This window comes from Cupressus sempervirens, chromosome 9, assembly GCF_028749045.1.
Source record: "Cupressus sempervirens isolate cs-2001-9-10 chromosome 9, ASM2874904v1, whole genome shotgun sequence".
NCBI lineage: Eukaryota > Viridiplantae > Streptophyta > Pinopsida > Cupressales > Cupressaceae > Cupressus > Cupressus sempervirens.
Window position 1 is genome coordinate 730037347 of NC_143126.1, and position 12469 is coordinate 730049815.

At 37.1% G+C, this 12469-nt stretch overlaps 1 protein-coding gene across 4 annotated transcripts in view; it reads right to left on the reverse strand.

Annotated features, from left to right (window-relative positions):
• Positions 1-12239, reverse strand: part of LOC149540786 (magnesium transporter, putative (DUF803)) — a 122037-nt gene extending 109798 nt beyond the window's left edge. The window contains exons 1-2 of one of the 4 annotated variants that reach the window (XM_089801865.1): positions 12119-12239; positions 11884-12014 (exon numbers count right to left, since the gene is read on the reverse strand). The gene's annotated coding sequence lies outside the window, so the exon portion shown is untranslated. Of the gene's footprint in view, positions 1-10241; positions 10688-11883 lie in introns of those variants that run through there. The other 3 variants (XM_089801867.1, XM_089801866.1, XM_089801868.1) reach the window with 3 other exon arrangements.
• Positions 12240-12469: the final 230 nt, after the last annotated feature.

The window sequence follows — 12469 nt, forward strand, 5'->3', positions numbered from 1 at the left end:
TGGTAATAGCTATCTCAGAGTGGTGCGGGAGACTGGTGGATCCATATCTCTAAAATTGATATGGGATCTTGGTATTCAGTTAGGCATACAGGTGTAATTAGCAAAGGGTTTGGCATGCAGATGCAAATTGCTTGAGGGCAAGAAATCCATGGGAATGGTGGACTGTAGTGTCCCCTTTTAAGACATAGGATTTTTTCTAGAAAAGTCACAGGCTAACCTTAGAGCAGTAATAATATACGAATTTTTCTAGAAATGTGAAAATTGTATACACAAATTTCATCTTCAAAAACTTCAAGCAGTATTGGTGTACCATTCACATCTCACATTTTCATTAAAACAGCTATTAAGAGATAAGCATATCCACACATCAACACAAGAACATCGTACTTGAGTGGAAACTTAAAGGCAAAAACCATGGGGAGAAAAATTGCTTTGATCTACTACCTAAATCCAAACTCACAAAATAATGATCTTATAATGGTTTTGTAGGCGCCAACCTATAGTTGACACTAATCCCATAATCCGAAAAATTGAGCACCAACTTAGATAATGAAGCACCAGCCTCAAATACAAACAAGATATGGGAAATACAGATCCAATCTACTTCAAAACACTCTCACAATGTGTACAATATATGCATCTTAGGTCACATACATCAAAACATATGTTCATCACCTTTTTTACATAGAATTCAACTCACAATTGGAATTCCAATAGTATTTACATCTTCATGTTGGCCTACAATCACATTTAACTGTCCGCAAGACGGCCAAGTATATATTTCTTAAATCAAACGATGAAAAGCATGTAGTCGGCTTGGTCCTAACACCAACACATCATTCAAAAAGAACACATTGTGTGTTTCCCAACACAAGCTCAATTGGTCTCAAATTAATAGAAATTTGAAAAGAGCCAAATAGAATTCTACAAGAGATTTTACACAAATAATATTGTCCTTCATATTTTTAAATCAAATACATGACACTTATTTAGGAGTTTAATCTCCTACATTATAGGAAATTTTGATACAACTTTCCTTATTGTATTGAATTTTTTTAACAACGCAACATTCATACCACTAATATAGCAGGCTATTAAACAAACTTTAACCAAAAAAATAGTATATCCATCCTACAAATGATGCAATTTCATAACACCCCCATGTTGCATCATTCTCCAAATGGGAATAAGCAGACCAATTATATTTAATGACCACATTTTGTGGTTCATAATGACATATGAGAGGCATGAGTGGGGACATACACATCTTCTTGCAACAAGAAATAGTAGAACTAGCCTCACTATGATTATTGAACTTCCATCCAAGGATAGGGACAAAGTTCAAACACATTTATCCATGGAACGAAGGATAGGGACTAACACATCTATCCAGGGTCTTACATCAAGTTTGGATGGGCACAAACACTTACATCCAATGTCAAGGTCATGAACAAGAGCACACACATCTGCTCACAATAATCATGATTGGGGACAAACAAATCCAAACATAATCACCAGCTCTTTGACTAGGAACAAACACTTCCAATCACTTACATCTTGTGATGAGGACAAACACATCCATTCACAAACAACCAAGAAATGTGATTGGAGATGTACACATCCAACCACAACATAAAAGCTTGAGCATTAAGCCCTCGTCGTTGCGTATGTAGCTAAGTTACCGGATCCATGCATATACCCCCAGATCCGGATTCGGGTCCGGATCCGCACGTGGATCCATGAGGATCCAGGCAGGATCCGTAATCCTGCCTATGGATCTGTAATCCTGCCTACAAGCCGCAAATCCTAACGGATCCACAAGCAAGATTATGGATCTTGCCCGGATCCTCATGGATCCACACACGGATCTGCGCGAATCCACGGCAAGGCCCAATAAAAAATGAAAAAAAGTGGGCCCAAGTTTGTTTTTTTATTTTGTTTTTTTCCTAAAGGCCCTAAACCCTAAAAACGACCCTAACGCAAGTTCATTTACTCTTATACTTGCTAGTTTGAAGTAAAGTGCTTGGATTCAAAGGAGATCGGTTGTGGAGCTCCAAATACCTTGCAAGAAGTGTTTAAGGTATGCATTTTAACCATATTCTTGAGTTCTTTCATAGATTATTGATTTATTTTTAGTTTTCCAAATTTTCAAGTTTTTGTGTAAGTGTGAAGCATGGTTTTCTTTCATTTTTTTTTCTAGATTGCAAGAATAGAACAATGAGTAGTCAAGGCTCAGTGGATGGGGGTGGAGCTGCATCACCAAGCTTCAAAATTGATAAGGGGTCTCCTTTATGGAGACACACAACAAGAGTCGCACAATGTCCTGGGGTGGGGCATACATATGGAAATGTAAGTATTGCAACATACAACATAGAAGCTCCTATTCTCGAGTGAAACTACATTTTTTGGGCCCTGCGGGTGAAGGAATTAACATGTGTCAGGGCAGTAATAAGAAAGGATTACCAGCTGCACAAATAGCAGTGTTAGCAAAAGAGCAAGATGATGCTGATAGAGCAGTTGCAAAAGCGAAACGTGGTGCTTCCAAAAGAACAAATACACCAACACCATCATCCGATCAAACAAACACAAGAACACATCCTTTTTTGCCTATGCCAACTACAAATGATGAAGATGAAGACCCATCTCCACTCACCCAAAAAAGAGGCCCACTAGATAGGGCATTCCAAAATGAAAAGAGAGACATTGTTGATCGCAAAATTGGATGTTGTTTAATTGCAAATGGTGTTTCATTTAATTTTGTGAGATCACCTTATTTTAGGGAGATGGTGGAAGCAATAAATGATGCACCCCATGGTTACAAACCACCTAGTTATGAGAAGTTGTGCACTACCATATTACATGATGAGAGGAAATATGTAGAGGCTCAACTTCAACCAATAAGAGATTTTTGGATTCAATCGGGTGTGTCTATCATTTCGCATGGGTGGAAAGATTGTAGAAACCGTCCATTGATCAATGTTATTGTTGTATGCCCTAAGGGGGCAATGTTCTTGAAGGCGGTTGATTGTGAAGGGCAAGTGAAAGATGCAAAATTTATTTCATGCATTCTCATTGATGCCATAGAGTCAATGGGTCCTGATAATGTTGTCCAAGTGGTCACGAACAATGCAAAAGTTTGCATGGCTGCAGGGATAATTGTAGAGTCTAGATATGATCATATCTTTTGGACACCACACACCGTCCACTCTCTCAATTTAGTGATGAAAGCAATTGGCACCGAAATAGATTGGGTGAAAAGGATATATGAGGAAGCTGAAGAGATTCAAATGTTTGTGACAAATCACCACATGTCACAAGCAATTTTTAGGAGTTTCTCGGACTTGGAATTATTGAAGGTAAATTTGTATATTTAATATATAATTGAATATTAGTGGATTCCATAATTTTTGTTGTTGTTTACATTAACATGTTTTAATTTTTAAATGTATTACTAACTTGAGTTTAACATGTTCTTAGGTTGCTGAAACCCGCTTTGCCTCTCACACAATTGTCTTGAGACGAATTGTGAAGGTAAAAGAAGCATTGAAACATATGGTCATTAGCCCCCAATGGGGCGTTTGGAAGAATTCCAATATAGCAAGGGCCTTAAATGTGAGAAGAATGATAATAGATGAGGATTGGTGGGGTCTTGTGAGTTATGTGTTGGAAATCACCAATCCAATAATGGCAATGCTTCACTTCGCAGACAGTGATGAGCCATGCCTTGGGGATATTTATGATTCCATGGATAGTATGCTGGAAAAAATTAAAATGGTAAGTTTTAAGCTCTTTTACAACAATTTTTTATTTGAGAGATATATAGATTCTAAAGTTTAAATTGACATATTCACTAATTATAACTATTATTCATATTTCATATACTAGGTCATACAGAGGAGGGAGAATGATCCTAAGGGCACCCTTTACAAGAAGGTGGAAAAAATTGTTCATCATCGATGGAACAAGATGACCACACCTTTGCACCTCCTTGCATATGCTCTATCCCCGAGGTACTGTAGTTCTTATCAAATGCTTGTGCTTATTTTATCCAATGTTTGCGCTATTGATATTGTCTTTTGTTATCCCCAAGTACTATAGTGCAGATGTACTTTGCCTTCCAGGTAGAGTGCCACCATTTAGAGATGCAGAGGTTGCAAATGGGTATAAGACGGCACTAGCTAAGATATTCCAAGATCCAAAGATTGGGGCAATTGTGAGGAGTGAATTTGCTGCCTTCAACTCAAGTGAGGATTTCCACCCTATTTCCATAGCAGACCGAAGCAGGATGGGTGCCATCAAATGGTGGTACCTTCATGGGCAAGCCTTCATGTACGTCCAACCTCTTGCCATAAAAGTCCTATCCCAAGTAAGTTTATAAAATTAAGCTTAAGGTTAACACTCTCAATTCCTTGAATTTATTATTTAATTTATTTATCTTGATTGTTGTATTGATAATTTTTAATTTCTCTTTAGTTGCCAGCTCTTCTGCAGCTGAGCAGAATTGGAGTACTTACTACTTTATCCACTCAGTCAAACGCAACTAGTTGGCTCCAAAAAAATCAGAAGACCTTGTGTTCATTCACAACAATTTGCGCTTGTTGTCACAGAAGGATCCTAAGTACAAGAAGGGGCCCGAAAAGCTTTGGGATGTAGCACCCGAGACTCCTGATTTAGATATGATCATCCGGGATCTTGCTAGATCCACTTTGATTGATGTGGATGATGAGGAGGAGGATTATGAGTTAACAATCCCCTCTACTACTAGTGATTTGGGTTCCTCTACTGATATAGATGCAGCACTTGCAGCTCATCAGTACCCCTCTGATGCGGATTTTCTTGAAAATCCATTTGATGATTAAATCAAAAACTTTAGTCTTGACTCTTGACTCTTTTATGAGTAAATCATGTTACAAACTTTAAGTTTAATGATCTATATTTTGAATGTTACAAACTTTCACTTTTAGTAATTCAATGTGAATGTGTTGATTTTCTTTATAATCATGAAAATAGATTAATTATCAATGTCATTGATCAAGTATACTAGATTCATAGATGCATCATAGAATCATAGATTCATACTATGAAATGATTTAGTTTTAGAATTATGTATGTTTCTCTTATTTTTTAGTGTATATAATGCCTATATATATATATATATACATACACATGCACGAATCCTCCACGAATCATAATTGGGGAAAAAAAAATCTCGAATCCACGGATCCGATTCACGTGCCCGAATCGGATTCGTATCACAAATCGGCAACTAAGGTATGTAGCCACCATTATAGATCATTTCCACTCTGATCACAAATGATATGCGACAATTATCGCTACTACCTAAAAATCTATTGGCTTTAGTCGTCTTGGCACAAATAGTTTTGTGACTAATGCAATTTCACATCTCCACCACTAGTGATTAACGAGAGGTTGTTGAATGTCCTCCATCCTGTTGTGTATCCATCCTCTAGTTAGTTTGCTACTTAGCAAATTTCTAGGAGTGTACCAAATGGTATCACAAAGATTTCTTGATATTGAGAGATATTTGCATGCTTCAACATAGTTTGAAGAGATTGAAGGTGGTTCTTAAAAAATCCATAAATCATCTAATCATCCATATATGACTTTAGAAAATCATAAATGAACTCCTTCAACGCATTCACCATAACCCCCTTGATGTAAACTTCTTATAACGAGTGTCAAGTGCCACTAATCATGCACTCCAATTACAAATGAGATCAATTTTTTTTACAATTTTGCATTTTGACACGACATGACAATTTACAACTCATGAAAGAATGCCCTATTCTATTAAAAGCAATACGACTTGTAATTCTAGACCATACGGACAAAATATCTCCTTATGAACCAATAATACATTTTGAGATAAAAATATTTACTAAACAATAAATGAATCTACTAAACTTAAGTCTATAACTTATCATTTGACATTTAATCTACAAATCTACGCAAGAGTTATTTAAATAAGAGATAATAAAAAATGGCAAGAAAATATTCAGCTTGCTCAAAACATAGCTTTATGGTTGAAAAACCTTCTTACTCAAACGAACTTTTGTGCGTTGATCAAATTAACCAACTTGCTTGTAGAAAAGGATGACATAGCATCAGAAACTATTTTTTTATGATGGCAAATGAATAAGTGGTAGGAGATGCAAAAATCTCACAACTAAATCCTAATTTCAGAATTGACAACTTAAACGGACATATCTAAGAAGATGATATAGCATTAGAACCCTTTTTTTTATGATGGTAAATGAATAAGTGGTAGGAGATGCAAAAATCTCACAACTAAATCCTAATTCCAGAATCAAAGACTTAAACACACATATCTAACTGCTACAACTCCACATATCACTAGAGATCTATGACAAATGGAATTGTTTTGGTACCTTTTGCTTGGCCTTGTGGACTGTCTAAACCATCAACCTCATCGCTTACTTCTCCTTTCAAAACCCCCATGGCAGCAACACACTCTAGAAAAACCCGATATTTTATCTTTAGAAGACAAATTCATAGAAGCTATTACATGTGGAAGTAATTGAGAAAATTGGTTTTCCTCATCAAATAATTGTAAGTGAGTTTGTTCCCCCACCTTCGCAACTATCGATCTTTCATCGCATCAATATGAATTCAACTGCTCCAACTAAACTCCAGCTAACTCAACTTCTCTAATGATGTGTGCAAGATCATCTCTCAACAAAATGGCAATACATTGGTTAAGAGAGGAGCACTTCAATGCAAAAATTCTCTCCAAACCTTGCACCAAGTTAGACACCACAGATGCAAAAGGGAGGACTTGCCGAAACAACAAGAAACACTTCGATTTGTATTGCACCCTCTAGATACCAGCACATCATTTGGTTCCCTTTCTCAGCCCTGTAAATACAACACAAATTTCAGCCATACAACTTTTTGTATGGTTGTGATAACGGTAGAGATATGGATATCCCAATTTCAATCAGATATGTAGCAATCATCCGATTCAACGAGTTTGAGATCATCCATAAAGAGTTGTTAGAAATGGCACGACTTGCAAACAAGCAGCAACAAAGATACCTCCACCCTGAAAATGTAATGTTCCAAAGGTGACCTTGGCGTGAAGACCACTGTAATGGTCTAAAGGTGAACTCGGCCTGAACGCGATTGTTCGTGCTACACGTCCTTAGGGTGGAGATGTCCATGCTACACGGCATCAAGGTGGAGTTGTCCATGCTACACGGCCTCAAGGTGGAGTTGTCCGTGCTACACGACCTCAATTGCTTGTGCTACATGGCCTCAGTTCTCCGTGCTACTCGGCCTCAGTTACCTGTGCTACATGGCCTCAGTTGTCCGTGCTACACAACCTCAAGGTGGAGTTGTCTGTGGTACACGGCCTCAAGGTGGAGTTGTTCGTGTTACACAGCCTCAGTTGCCCCTGCTACACGGCCTCGGTTACCCATGCTACACGACCTCAATTATCAGTGCTACACGATCTCAATTATTCATGGTACACAACCTCAGGGTGGAGTTGAAGACATGATTCCTCCATATGCCTAATCCTGTCTCTGTCAAGTAGTCTGAGAGGTCGTACGATTGTGTCTGAGAGGATCGTATAGTTGTAGCAAAGACATTGTACGGTTATGCCTAAAGGCCCATACGATTATAGCAGAAAGACCGTATGGTTATGTTGGAAGGCATGTACGGTTATAACAAAGTGGTCGTACGGTTATGGGTTGAGGGGTCATGTGGTGAGGGGAAAGAGAAGGTCGTGTGGTGAGGGAAAGAAGAGTTGTACGATGAGGATTGGAGGTGTATGGTGGATGCAGAGGATGTAGCCGTGTGGTTTCAGTGCTAGAATGGTGATCGTATGGCAGATAGTTGTTGTACAGTGAGTGTAGCAGGTGGAAATATATGATTCGCACGCCTGAGGGAGTTCGCAAATGACGAAAGATATGTGATGAAATTCGGTGACGTCAATACATAGTGAATTGCATATGATATATTGAACACAAACAACTTAATACACGAGAGAGACAGATCGTGAATATATGCAATTAATCCCCGAATAGTACTTATATTTGCAAACAAGATGGTGTGCGGATTTGCTAGATCCGAGCAAGTAATATAGTGACGAAATAGGGTGAGGGTTGAATCCCACCAAAACCGGAATAGCCAAGTAGGGAAGATCTTTCATTTCCGAAATCATGAACAATATTGAATTCCAACAAGAATTCATAGTACAAAGAAATAATCCAAAATTGCATACTAACTACTACCTACATGTCATGCTTAAATACCCTTTAGAAGAACTTTCGGAGGGTTTACAAAGCTAGCTGACAACCACACCTACGGAAACAATTAAATAAAAATGGGTCCGAGATTTACTAAATCAATCGAAACCACAAATACGCATATTATTAGCTTGGGCCCCATATTAATTAATTAAAGTAACTAACTAAGGTCCTTTTATTATATTATTTAAATTCTGGGACCAATTAATTTAATTTAATTATTACATTAAAATTTGGGGACATGACAAAAAAAAACTACAACCTTCTCTCAAACACATTTACCTGAGACTAACCTGCTCTAATACCATGACAGAAACTCGGAAAGAGCCAAATAGAAGTGTGCATGAGTTTTACATAAACAATATCATGCTTCATATTTTAAAATCAAATACATCAGAAATATGTAGGAGATTAATCTCCTACAACAGGAAACTCGAGAAACTTATTTATTATATTGAGTTGTTTTAACAACTCAACATTCATACCACTAATATAATAGGATAATAAAATAACTTTATCAAACCTAATAAATGATATTTGCATCCTACAAATGATGCAATATTAATAAGAAAGCAACCTTCACACGCTTCCTCCAGCTACTGCATGTTACCCTTCTCTGATGCATCTAATAGAAGTTAGAACCATATCCACAGTCAATGAACTAGAACTGTGAACATTCTGTGACCTGTCATCTCAAACTTTATGTATGTTGGAGCAAAACCTATTAAACCTGAGAATATATGTCTCCAAGTGTAACCTAATTTAACTGCCAAACTCCAAGCCAAAATACTCTCTTGGAGCAGAATATGATAGCAATAATTATGACAGTGTCTCAGTACACATACAGTGTTTGAACAACAATCCTCAGTAACTCAATGCAAAACACTTCCAAGACTCTACAAATGCACTAGACATTCAAGAACAACTGACACTAGTACATAATGATAACATCAACATTCTGCAAGAGAGCCATCCAGTCATTGCTAGATTCTGTCCTCCATTGTTCTCAAGTACTCTGACCTACTATAGTCAACAAAACATTCACCTTGACGCCAATGAAAATACTATATTCAACAAATCTCCTAATTAAATCTAATCCAATGAATGTCCTTGCGATTTGAGGTCACATTAAATAACAAATTTCTGTTAAGAGACCACAATTTTTTAGTTCTCATACAACCACTGTTCCACAATGACCAAATTAGTGCCAAAGATAGTACTCAATGCAATAGATAACCTGAAGTATTATATTTAGTTTTGCAGCTGTCCCTTTCAGATAATTGGCAAATTATGTATCCATTTGGGATACTCTGTGGTATGGTAATGAGGGTCAATCATAAGACTCCAGTTCAAATCTGCCTCATCCCAAATCGGCCCATCACCCTAGCAGACATTTGGTGAGATTATGGTGCAACAATTGTAACACACTCGATACAGCTTCATATTTTCAAATCGTTAATTATATGATCCAAGCTTATCAAATACCATATTGAAGGCACCCATAATCTCATCCAGGATTTGCCAAGCAGAAATAAAGAGAATAAATATCCAATTGCAGGCATTTCATTGGGGATCAATTGGATTGGGAAGATTGAATTAGGAGTTTTCTTTGGGCATTGATTTGATACGGATTTTTCTTCAGGGATTGATTGGACCAGGAAAAATGAGCATTATTGTCTAAATTTGCTCTTACCAATAGGCAATAAGTGGTCACAAGGTTGATTCCTACAACTCTGATAATTCAAAATGAACACCAAAGCCAGAAGTGCATCCACTGCCATAACTATCTAATTAACTTCGAAAGTTAGTCACATGGGTAATTCTCGCACATCTACATTTGCAAATAACCAACATGGATGCCAAAAACGTACCAATTGCCAACTAAAATAATGAACTATATTTGAAAGAGTCACCTTCTGGCAGATAAATTGCTGCATCTAACAATCTTACCAATAGGTGATCACAAGGTTGATTCCTACAAATCTGATAATTCAAAACGAACTCCAAAGCCAAAAGTGCATCCACTGCCGTAAATCATCTAATTAACTCCATCAATCCATTTGCCAAAAAATGGAAGACCAATTCACATAACAATTTTCCAAAAGGCAGTCCCATAGGTAACTCCCACACCGCTACTAATTCAGACTGACCAATACTTACGCCGAAAATATACCCATTGTCAAATCAAATAATGAACTATATTTTTAGAAGCCATCTGCTTCCAAAGAATTTTCTGCATGTAAGAATGCCAAAAATTACCAATTTCCCCGAATTCACTGATAACATCTGTCTACAGTAATTCCCTTGTAGTTATTTCTCCAGATTACATGAAAATCTGCCAACAGATAGTCATAGTCTCAATTTGCGTACCTCTACCAATTCAAATTGACATGACTCGGTTATAGAAAATGCATATTGCCATCACTATTGAACATTATGAAACGTTCTTGCAAGTGGTTGGCAAATTTTGACAAAATGTGCCCACAGCAGGTTACAGTTTCAATTCTCTTACACATATCTATACAAAATGACTGAACAGCGCCAAGAGTGTCCGTTGCCATGAATCACAGGATGACTTATAATTCTACCGGTACCCTTGCACATGTTTGGCCACACATACAACATTTTGCCCGTGCTGTGGTCTAATCGTGACAGGGCATTTGTCAGAACATCCCCCAGATTCGAATCTCCTGATTGTAATACGACAGCCTATTGTTGAGTTTCTTGTGCAACGATGACTAAAGACGTTCAACTACCACTCGTGTTTATAAATCTTTGAAATGCAGTTTAAGCTTGCGCTATCCTGTGTTGAAGGTCGCCCATAACCTCACAAGATTCTCCAAGCTAAAAAGATTTATATTTACAGAAGTTATTCCGTAGCATAAACCGCCTAATCAAAACATAATTACAACAAACCGTCTTACAGATATTTGGCCACTTTCCTAATTATTTATCAACGTGGAGTCCCCGGATCTATTCTAGTACACTCACTGACCAAGCAGAAACAATGTACTCAATGTAATAAATAGCCCAGCGAGTTATCATTAAGGCAAATATCAAAGCACAAAGTAAACACTGTTATGTAACAATCTACGAAGAAAAAGGTCACAGGTTCAATTCTCAGACACCCTCGGTCTACCAAAACCAAAAACGTACACCGTACAATAAATTGCCTAGTGTTGTATAATTTTAGCAAATCTTCTCTGCACCTAATTGATTATTTCATTCAATAACTTTCCAGCATGAGGTTAAAGGGTCAATGCTTATACACCCACCCACCAATACCAAAAAGACCAGAAACAAGTACTACGTGCCATACTAATTATAATTACAGCAAATATAGTTGCATATGATGTGCACTGTTCCATAACGATTTGGTCACAGGATCGATTCTCACATATCCAAAATGAGCAACGACATAACCGAGAATGTACCCAGATTCGTAAACAACCTATGAATTATACCCACCACAAATAATCCTCACATGACACCTAGGAGAACTGTTAACGTGACAAGTTCAGCCATTCGTTCATTCATTCAATGTGGAATGATAATTCATCTGCGTAACAAGCATAAAGAAAGTATGGCTTACCAAATTTAGAAGCAAACCTCGAATCAGATCCAGATTTATTTCTGGAAAAATACGGGAACTCTCGACCAGTTAAGTTACTGGAAGACCAGATCTTGCGGAAATTTGGATTTCTTGAAAAAGAACTTCGTAATCTACAGGATTGATTTCAAGCAAATCATTACAAATTCAAAAGCATAGCAAAATTCATGATCTTTTACCGGCAATTTGAAATAAACTTTTTCTCAATGATGGCAACCTTCGGAGAAGATTTGTGCGTTTTCTTTCTAGTGTAACTTGGCATGAAACGAGCGGATAGGATTGGGCTCTCTTCCAAAAAAAAATTTGGATTTTCAAGGAAACTATAATTTACTTTACCGTTACTCTGGTATAATTTATTTAAAATTCAGAAACTTCACATGTCCTCCTAAAAGCAATTTTTTTAGTTGTCATGAAAGAAAGAAGTAATAGCTTCTTGTTGTTTTTTAATAAGAGTCAAAGAGATTTTATAAGAGTGACTTTGTTTAAATTTTTTTGGGGTTTTTTTCAAAGTAAATTATAATATTTATAAAGTAGAAGATAAACTTGAGTTTGTGTTTGAGAAATGATA